The sequence below is a fragment of the Pinus tabuliformis genome, chromosome 8 (assembly GCF_031772625.1).
Source record: "Pinus tabuliformis cultivar Carrire ecotype Pingquan chromosome 8, CPIR1, whole genome shotgun sequence".
In the NCBI taxonomy this organism is placed as follows: domain Eukaryota; kingdom Viridiplantae; phylum Streptophyta; class Pinopsida; order Pinales; family Pinaceae; genus Pinus; species Pinus tabuliformis.
The window spans coordinates 1,747,654,643-1,747,665,069 of NC_142294.1; positions in this window are offsets into that span (position 1 = coordinate 1,747,654,643).

Here is a 10,427-nt window from a genome sequence, read left to right on the forward strand (position 1 = left end):
AACAAGTCTCTACAATAGAAAGTCCTCCCTACTGCGATCTTACCTCACTAAGATCTCCTCACTCAGTCTTTTGGTAAGCACAGTCCTCTATCTGGAACCTCCTCTTGAGCAACACCTTTGCTTCTTCTAGGCTTCTGCAATCTCTCACTCTCTCTCAAGAACATTTCAGCTGTTCTCATTGTCCAATCTCTTGTTGGATTCTTCAGGTTCACTGCCACTTCAGAGTGCTTTCCTTGCTTTTCTTTTAAGAACACATTTGGTCCTTCTCTCACAACTTCTCTTGTGCTATATTGATGCAGTCTTCACACTTTCTTATGATGTCACCTGTGCTTGAATGGATTTCCTCTGTATGCCATTCTTCTGTCAGATTAGAATCTGATCCTTCCTCCTGCCTGCATAAATACTTTAACACATATAGCTCTGATTTAGTTCCTTCACAAGGAATTTATCTGTTCTGTTTAACCCAACTAATTTTAATTACAATTCTACCTAGCTATCAGTTATTTCAATCACAAATCTGCTCTGATACCAAAAATTGGCGCAAGCCTAAGGTTGCCACATGCCAAACACCTTATCGGAACTTAAATTCCCCTTAATGGACCCTTTTTAAACTTTAAACCTCCATGCCCTTTATATACATATATCAGAAGTGTTGTATACCTTTAAAACCTCGAGACCATACCTTTTCTTTGTAATAGATTAAAATACACAGAAATGCTTGAAAACCCTGCTTTAAGCCTCTACCCAGACTTCGAAAACATTTTAACTGCATGCATAAACCTATCAGGTCCACACATCACCCCTGTACCATTGATTTAACATAATATCGCTATCGCAATCCATCGCAGGCTCATACATACCGCGATATATGTAGACACGAAAATACATTGGAAACCATACAAAAACATTGATTTTTACCTTTTTCTATCGGCACGTTTACTATATGCGAAATTCAACTCATCGAACGCTGAGAGCTGTTGATCTGGAGTGACAAGATCTAACGGTCCAAATCAAATCACCTAATCGCAATCGACAATCCCATTGGACTACACTATCGACGCTATCCCTTTGGCGAAGGTCCAATGCGATAGCGTAATCACTATCGGAAATAGCAATATGCCGCTTTATAATAAGTCGCCTCCATTCCAAAACCTCTGATGTGATAACCTTGCGGACCTGACAGGCTATTCAATATTTCATATACTATTTCGGGTCCGGTTGGGTCGCGATATCGGAATTCACCGATATTCCACGCCGATTCCCTTCCTCCGATGCGATGCGATTATTATATCGGACCCGATAAGGCCCAAAAGAAATATTTATAATATTTCAAGTCCACTTTGCCAAATTCACTAAGTGATTTACGCTGTTTCTCTGTGTAAATGGGTTTTCCGCTTGCGGACCCAAATTACACTAAACTTGCCTTAGCCACGAGGTTTCTACTGTTAAGAACGAAACCACAGAACCAACGCCAAAATTATTCGCATGAAGAGAAAAAGAAAGAATTTGAGGTCTCCACGGGTCATTTATATAATTATGCATGCAACAATGATATTTCCACAATAAGCAATAATAGAGTCCCGCCTTAGGCTAGATTATAGAAACAAATACCTCTGCCTTAAACGAAATGCAATCAATTACTCAGTTCCACATTCTAAATCAATTCTCTGTGTACAGACATACATACAAAACTGTAATTGGGGTTCTCTGCCCTCTCTGGCATGATTATTCTAATTAGTGGCCTTTTCCTCCTACGCTGCCCATAGGCTTACAAATCTTTTGAATCCCTCTCTGTATCTCTCCTCTCGCATCTCTACTAAGAAAACAACGGAAATTACATATATGGCATACCTAACAGGTTCCTTCCACAAATAAAGGAATAAATGATACATTTAGGAATCAAATCCTATCCTAATCTAACAAACTAGACTACTTGGCTTGATGTCCACACAGGGAGGATCATTTGCCATTTATTCCCAATTCTGTTCAGAATAAGGAAACAAATTAACCACTTAAATAATTGAAATTAATACAATTTTAAATAGCCATTTCTTCCTCCAACCTTTCATTAGCCACAACATGTGACCACTCCATCACATTGTTGGCTAGGCCTAGATGCTCCTACATCAGTTTGCATGATATTGTCCACCCTATCATAAATGACCCACCATAGGCAAGAGGTTTCATTTAGATGTCAGTATAAATAGCAGTGGTAAAGATCATTAAGATTTCAAAACCAAATAAAGAGAAACTTCATGTGCAACCTTTGTTGTTGTTGCTACAACTTTTGTTACTGCAACAGGTTCAAATGCTGCAATGATAGAGGATGCAAGCCTTGCTCCACAGTCAAGACTCACTATAGAGTCTCTTTGAGAAACTATATGACTCCAAATCAACTGACTATGCTTGACTGCGGTTGCTGGGAAATAAGCAACCTCTTAAGAATACAATCTAGCCTGCTCTATACAACTTTTTGTTTCTTCAGTAAAAATGACTATGTGCTCTGCCCCTCTTCTTCATATGATTTGATAATAAGAAGGAGAATGTACAAATGGCATACTTGAACCTATGGTCAAGAAATAATTTGAAATTTCATCATCATGACTATCCCGAACAACAACCATTGACCCTAGAAACACTACCACCTGACACATAGGAAAAGGTGTAGAACCACCAGAGGCAAGCATTGTCAGCCTCCTAGAATTCAACCCAATAGTTTCAACAATCCCTTCTAATATACTTCTCTTCCTCTTCTTTTTGTGTCTCTGCTCAATGCTCAACTGTCCTTCAATTCTCATGCCACCATTTTGGGCATCCATCTTATCATTAGTGCCAACCCAAGAAATAGTAGTTCTAGTCTGTTGAAGCCCCGAAAATCGAGTCTACAACAAGGGGGATACCCACCCGGTCTGGACCTTGAAAGCAACTCCTTTTCCGTTTGGGATAGTGGGTCCGATTGGGGATAATGAGACCAGTTTCCCAATTTGTTTGTGATGATGCTAAGGGATATGTTTTCCTTTACTTAAAAAAGTTTCTAAATAAAATGCTTTTAATCTAAATCTAATCTAACACATGCAATTTTATTCTAATGAACGGAAACATTTAATTCTAAAACTATCCCAGGATTAACTCTACACTTATGCGATCTAAAATAGTTTCTAATAGCAATCGGTAATAAAGATTAATCAATTGCTACGAGAAAAGAATCCATTAAAAGTGATTTTTTTCATATAAGAAATTAGCCAAAACAATTATGATAAGCATATCACATAATAAGTTATTCATACACTCAGTATAAAAAGAATAGTTACCACCATACAAAAGTGTCAAATGATAACTGAACATTCAAGCTTTCATATATAAACAACTGAAAATAACATATCACTTGATGCATAAGCATAAATCATTAAGAGATAAACGTACCATTGATAATAAGTCCTACTCATGAGCTTCAACAATATAGATTTATCTTCTCATAATTCAATATCTACTAAGAGTACAAAAGTGCATTTTAGTAGCAGACATTAAACACAAATATAAATAAATCTTGTTCCATTCATTTATCAAAACCTCCTCAGAGGGTGCAGAAGTGCATGTTCTGAAGAACTGTTTTTGACAAATTTCTGGACCCCTCTGTAAATGCATGACAGGGGTTTAAATACTACTAACTAAAGACTAAAAATAGTTATTACAAAAATATAGGAGGAGGTTTAAATGACCATCCTCATCTAAAGAAAAAATAAAATGAAATTAAACTGAAACTGTATCTAAAAGATCAACTATGCATCTGTTCTCTTAAGTCGCAAGCATCCAGCATCGGCTTCAGGAGTGTCGGTTGGCCGACCTCCGATTTTAGTTGTCCTGCAAAGACAGAATCAGCAAGTGCTGTCGCTATCTTTTTGGCAGAATTTGTAAGGCACTTTAGAGTCATACACTGACTGTGTGGTTTCACCAAATATTGCCAGTAGGTGTCCCATTTTAACTTAGTTAACTTTTTTATTGACTCCGCCCTTTCTTTAGCTTTCTGTCTCCAACTTGTTTGCAGTTGTTGTGCTTTTGGGAGAAATCCTGGAGCGGTTTCTGATATCAGGTTAGCTCTGTGTAGATTTTCATTGACACAGTCAATAAAATTGCTTGCTGCTGTCGCTGCTTCTTCCGCTGCCTGTTCTACCTTCTTGATCTGTGTATCCCATTTATTAAACAACATTTCTTTGTGGGATTCATTGATCTTGGGAAACCCTGCTTTCTTTCCTTCCTATGATTCCTGCCAATTCAAATATCAGAAACTTTCTTATCAATTAAATCATAATCAAGTCGCAAATCTATTGTAGGAATTTACAGGGTAAGTTCCACAGAAGAATACCAAAAGGACACCGCTCACAACCAGATCTCAAATCAATACACCAGTATTTTTGACGTGGTTAAAACCCTCAGAGTGCAAGGAGGGAAACAGTCCACGGCCTGTCCCAACGTGGGTACAGACAATTTATTAATCAAAGAATGAAAATTTACATAAGCTTCTCTCATGCACGGATTGCCCGAACAATGACCCTCCATGCGCTTTAAATAGAACTCATGGACCAATCGGGTGTCAAGCCACGGATCAAGTGTCGGTAATACCGAGGTGAGAGTGAACCGTCGGATCACTACATATCGTGACCGTCGGATTGTAAGTTACAAAATGTACAACGGTAAAGAAACACACTTTACCTAACTCTAACCTAACTCTATACTAGACCAAGTTGAACTTAACTATATCCTATGTGTCGGAATATCCTAACATCCCCCCTTAAGAACAACTTGGGATAGGATTGAAGGATTTACAAATATGACACAATAGGAGAAGGAAGGAGGCACTAGAGCCTATCCCCCCTTAGTGACAACTTCCTGAACTCCAAGCATATATCGAAGTTTAGTGAACTTCGCCTCTGTGAGAGCCTTTGTGAAGATGTCTGCAACCTGATCATCCGTTGGACAATATTGCACTTCAAGAACATGGTCAAGAATGAGCTTTCTGATGAAGTGCATGTGTAGTTCAATGTGTTTGCTGCGCTGATGCTGGACTGGATCTTTGCATAGCTGAATGGCACTTTGATTATCACACCAAAGTGTGGTTGGATGCTGCTGCTCAAAGCCAAACTCTGATAGGATCTGACGAAGCCACAAGGCTTCCTTACTAGCTTCCACGGCACCACGATACTCTGCTTCTGCTGACGAAAGAGAAATGGCAGCCTGTTTCTTACAAGCCCATGTAATAGGTCCTGAACCAAGAGTGAAGACATAACCGGCAGTAGACTTCCGATCATCAAGGTCACCAGCCCAATCAGAATCAGTGAAACCAACTAACAGAGGAGCTGCTTTGGCACTGTAATGAATCCCAAACTGTATTGTACCTCGAACATAACGAAGTATTCTTTTAGCTGCTTTCCAATGACTTTCACGGGGGTTTTGCATAAAACGAGCAACAAGGCCAACAACAAAGGAAAGATCAGGACGAGTATGGGTTAAATACAAGAGTTTTCCGACAAGTTGACGGTATAAGGTAGCATCAACTTCAGGAGAAGTACAAGAGACTGAAAGTTTGACTCCAGACTGAAAGGGAGAAGGGGCTGGCTTACAGTCTTCCATGTGAAAATGACGAAGAATATCACAAGCATACTTGGACTGGGAAAGGAAAATACCCTCTTGGGATTGCAAGACTTGAAGACCGAGAAAATAGTGTAAGTGTCCTAAGTCTGTCATTTCAAATTTCTTTTTAAGGCTGGACTTCACATGGTTTATAAGGTTGGGATCACTACCAGTAAGAATAAGATCATCAACATAAAGAACAAGGATGATGAGAGAGTTGCCCACTTTCTTGGTGTAGACAGTATTGTCAGAATGACACCTAGAAAAGCCAGATTCTAAAAGAAAGCTATCCATTTTGGCATACCAAGCTCGAGGAGCTTGCTTGAGGCCATAAAGGGATTTCTTAAGGCGACAAACGAGGCTGGAGTCTGTTTGTATGAAGCCAATGGGTTGTTCCATATAGATTTCTTCCTGCAAGTCCCCATGCAAGAAGGCAGATTTTACATCCATTTGATGTACTTCCCATTTTAAAGAGGCAGCAAGGGAAAGAACAAGGCGGATAGAGTTCATTTTGGCAACTGGAGAGAAGGTTTCAGTGTAGTCAATGCCTTCAACCTGTGAAAAGCCCTTAGCAACTAGACGAGCTTTATGTTTGTTAACTTTCCCATCTGGTCCATACTTGGTTCTGTAAACCCATTTGCATCTAACAAGTTTGCGTCCCTTTGGTAGAGGAACAAGATCCCATGTATCATTTGTCATCAATGAATGATATTCTTCATTCATAGCTGTTTCCCAATGTGGATGGCCTGAAGCTTCTGCAAAAGTGTCAGGATCATGATTCACTGGAGCTTGAGCCAGTAAAGAAGAGGCTCTTTCAAACTGAGAACGTGTACGTCGCTGATCTGTAGGATCACCGGCAAGATCACCTGCTGCATCCCGAGTAGCACGGACCCATCTTGGAAGTTGAGGATCCTGAGAAGGTGGGGAAGGATTATCATCCTCGCTTTCATCATCAGAAGAAGAAATGTTTTCAAAGATAGAAGAGATAGGAAGAGGTGGCACATCCGCCGGACTAGGCTCGCAGGCCGATTTATTTTCATCAAATTTTACATCTCTTCTAATGATAACATTTTTGGACTTAAATGGAATAAGTCTATAGCCTTTTACATCTTCAGAATATCCAACAAAAGTACATTTCTCACTCTTAGGTTCTAAGGCTTTATGCTTTTCATCTGGAATATGGGCCCATGCTTCACTTCCAAACACACGAAAGTGACTTACATCTGGTTTAATGGAACTCCAAGCTTCTTCTGGAGTGATATTCTCTAGAACCTTAGTAGGAGTGCGATTGATTATATAATTTGCACAATTAATTGCTTCGGCCCAAAAACTAAGACTGAGTCCTTTAGATTGCAGCATACAATTAGCCATTTCCTTTAAGTGCGATTTTTCCTTTCAGCTACACCATTTTGTTGTGGAGTGTATGGAACAGTATGTTGCATTTGAATTCCATTTTCGGTGCAAAAGGTGATGAATGCATTTTTAACATATTCTCCACCATTATCAGTTCTTAGCTTAAGAATTTGATGTCCAGATTGTTTTTCAACGAATGCTTTGAAGGCCAAAAAGGTGGTAAATACTTCGCTCTTGAGTTTTAAGAAGTATACCCAAGTGCGTCTAGAGAAATCATCAATGAAAGTTAAGAAGTACTTGCAGCCAGAGAATGAAGCAACAGGAAGAGGACCACATAAATCACTGTGCACAAGCTGTAAAGGGGCTGAGGCGTGCCAAGAGGCACGTTTGTCAAAACTGTCCCGATGATGTTTTCCGAGTACACATCCGGAACAAACACCATCTTTGCAAGATACCATAGGAAGACCTGTCACCATGTTTTCTTTACAGAGATGCTGAAGGGAGCGATAGTTTAAGTGACCATACCGCTCATGCCAAAGTTTGCTCACTTCATCATTATGAGCAACAAATACTGAGGGAAGATGGGATGACCCAAAGTTGTGAAACTTATACAACCTTTTGGAATCATCAGCAAGACCAGTAGCTAGAATCTGTTTAGGATCTTTTAGATCCTTGATTACAACATCATGAGGTGAAAATTCAACAATTTTACCTTCACCTGAATGAGTTATCTGATAGACAGATAGAAGGTTGCAGGATAAGTTTGGAACACATAATACATCATTGAACTGACCATTGTCTAGATGAACAGTTCCAGTCCCTACAACATTAAGAGATCTATCATCACCAACATATATATTTTTGGTGTTACAATCATTTAAAGAAGAAAACATGGCTTGGTTTTTGGCCATGTGACAAGAGGCTCCAGAATCAATGAGCCACTCATGAGAATGAGAAGAAGAAGAAGATACATTTAATGCATAACCAGACTGAGATGATTGACGATGACATGCAGAAAATGCCGTTCCGGAAGTTGAAGTTGAAGTAGGCTCCAGATGGATGTTATGTTTCTTCATTGCGGCTTCCAAGGCTTCCATCTTCTTAAAGCATTTAGATTCTAAGTGGCCATCTCGATTACAAAAGTTACAATGTCTTTCAGTCTTCTTCCATTTGTTTTTATTGGGCTTATCATATTGCTGAAATGATCTTTCATCTTGAGGCTGAGTTGGTTTAGGACCATTCCTTTGAGGATAAGACTTCTTAGGATTCTTTGAATTTGGATACTGCTGGGCGGCTAACGCTTTTGTGGAAGAGTTTCCAAGATTAAGAAGACCAAGGTGTAAGAGTTTTTCTTGTTCTCTTATTAAGGAATCACAAAAGGAGTCAAAGGAAGGGGCTTGTAGTCTTTGCCTTGACAAATGAAAGCTTCCCTGGTAGAATGGAAAGTGGAAACAAATACAGAGTAGGCTGGCCCTAACTTAGTGAGGATGGAATAAATAAGGTTACCATCATCTTTCTTAACTTTAACACCTTCCAAGAGATATCTAAGGTTCTTGAATTTTGACAAGAAATCTTCAATGCAAGAAAAATTATTAGGATCCAAAGTAAGCAGCTCATTTTCAAGTTGATGGGATCTAATTTCATTTTTAATCCCAAAAACTTTAGCAAGTTTTTCTAATGCTTCATGAGGAGTTTCAATTTCTGCAATGTGGAATCTAAGATCAGGAGAAACAGACATTCCTATCAAACCACGTGCTTGATCTTGTCGATTTTCCCATTTTTCGGCCTTGTCTTCATCTTTGGGTTTCTTCTCTTGGTCTGTGGCTATTCTGAAGAGACCTTTACTTCTAAGTAAATCTCCCATGTAGGCGACCCATTGGAAGTAGTTAGTGCTGTCAAGAATGACTTGGCATGGACTTTCCATTTTTGAAAAACAACTGAAGCTGAAGATGCTGAAAGTGAGTGGTCCAATGGATAGATCTCGAAAAAATAGGCGGTTTTAAAAAAAACGGCTCTGAAAAAGGCTTCCGGATGAAGAAGTTATGGCTTTTTGAAAAAAAATTGTTGACGTTGCCGGCAAAGTGCGCGAATGTGCGGGAATGAAAAAAATCCGCCCCCACAAAATGGAGACTTGAACCCAAGACCTCTACTCTCTTAAAAGGTCTTTGAACCAATTGATCTATACAAAAGATTTGAGAGAGAGAGAGAGAGAGAGAGAGAGAGAGAGAGAGAGAGAGAGGGGGGGGGGGGGGGGGGGGGGGCCTCGATTTGCGTGCTTGCCTTGGGAAGACTCTTTTCCCCTACAAAACACAAAACACAAAACCCAACACGAATATCCAAAGAAAAACGAACCTTACGGCTCGAAGTTAGCTTTAGCCAAAAAACTAGAAATTTTAAAAAAAAATCTCTAAGTTAGCTTTTAGCCGAAAAACTAAATATTTTCCTCAATGTTTCTGATTTTCCGAGATCACACTAAGGTGCAGGGAAAAGAGCATACGCATGAGAAAAATCCTTTCTTTCTGTTTCTGATTTGCCCAGATCGCACAGAGTCGCAGGGCAAAGAGCATACGCAGAAATGAAAGGTATAGATCCGGGAAAAAAAAGGCTAAATAAACCGAAACCGAAATAAGCAGAGAGAAAATGACAGTAAACTGCAAAAAAAAACACTGTATACCTCCCGATCTGAAAAATGACGCAGCTAGGGCTACCGGAAACCTTTTCGCGTGAAACGAAAGGGGTTCCTCACTGAAACAGATGCTCCGAATGCAACAGAGCAGTCCTCTCGGCCCGAAAGCAGTCAGAAACAGCAGATCTAGGAAACGACAGCCGCATGCAGTTCTACCGGCTTCAGATTTGGATCACCAACGGACGCGGCCCTCAAATAGCTCTGATACCATGTAGGAATTTACAGGGTAAGTTCCACAGAAGAATACCAAAAGGACACCGCTCACAACCAGATCTCAAATCAATACACCAGTATTTTTGACGTGGTTAAAACCCTCAGAGTGCAAGGAGGGAAACAGTCCACGGCCTGTCCCAACGTGGGTACAGACAATTTATTAATCAAAGAATGAAAATTTACATAAGCTTCTCTCATGCACGGATTGCCCGAACAATGACCCTCCATGCGCTTTAAATAGAACTCATGGACCAATCGGGTGTCAAGCCACGGATCAAGTGTCGGTAATACCGAGGTGAGAGTGAACCGTCGGATCACTACATATCGTGACCGTCGGATTGTAAGTTACAAAATGTACAACGGTAAAGAAACACACTTTACCTAACTCTAACCTAACTCTATACTAGACCAAGTTGAACTTAACTATATCCTATGTGTCGGAATATCCTAACATCTATGACTTGAATTGTGATTTTTGTTGCTCATTTCGCAGTGAGAGTTCCATTGTGATATTCTTTGGAAAAAAGTTTCCTGCTGTTGCAAGAGT